We start from the raw sequence: 392 nt of genomic DNA, 5'->3' as shown, positions 1-392 counted from the left end.
GAGGGCAGACCCGGTAGATAAGACTACGGCCCGGGTGGGCAGATCAGCCACAACAACTCCGATCCACGGCACCGGTATGTAGAGTCTACATGACACTGATAGTATGATGCAAACCAGCTAGCTGAGGCTTGTGTGATGGTTGCATCATGGTGCACTCAGTCAGTGCAGCGTGCAGACGTAGTGGTGCTGGTGGGAGGGACGCCGGCCACAAACGTTGCGCTGCCACTGCCAGGGGTAGATCTACAGCTAAGCTAGCTTTTCCGGAGACAGTCCTGGATTTGGATTTGGATTTTATTTGAGCTATCACTGATTCACTGCATATTATGTACCATTATGTAACATGTACATGATTGTACTTGTACTGCTAATGATATCAAACATACAATGACTTA

This window comes from Sycon ciliatum, chromosome 4 (assembly GCF_964019385.1).
Source record: "Sycon ciliatum chromosome 4, ocSycCili1.1, whole genome shotgun sequence".
Classification (NCBI taxonomy): Eukaryota; Metazoa; Porifera; class Calcarea; order Leucosolenida; family Sycettidae; genus Sycon; species Sycon ciliatum.
This window is presented reverse-complemented; position numbering follows the sequence as displayed.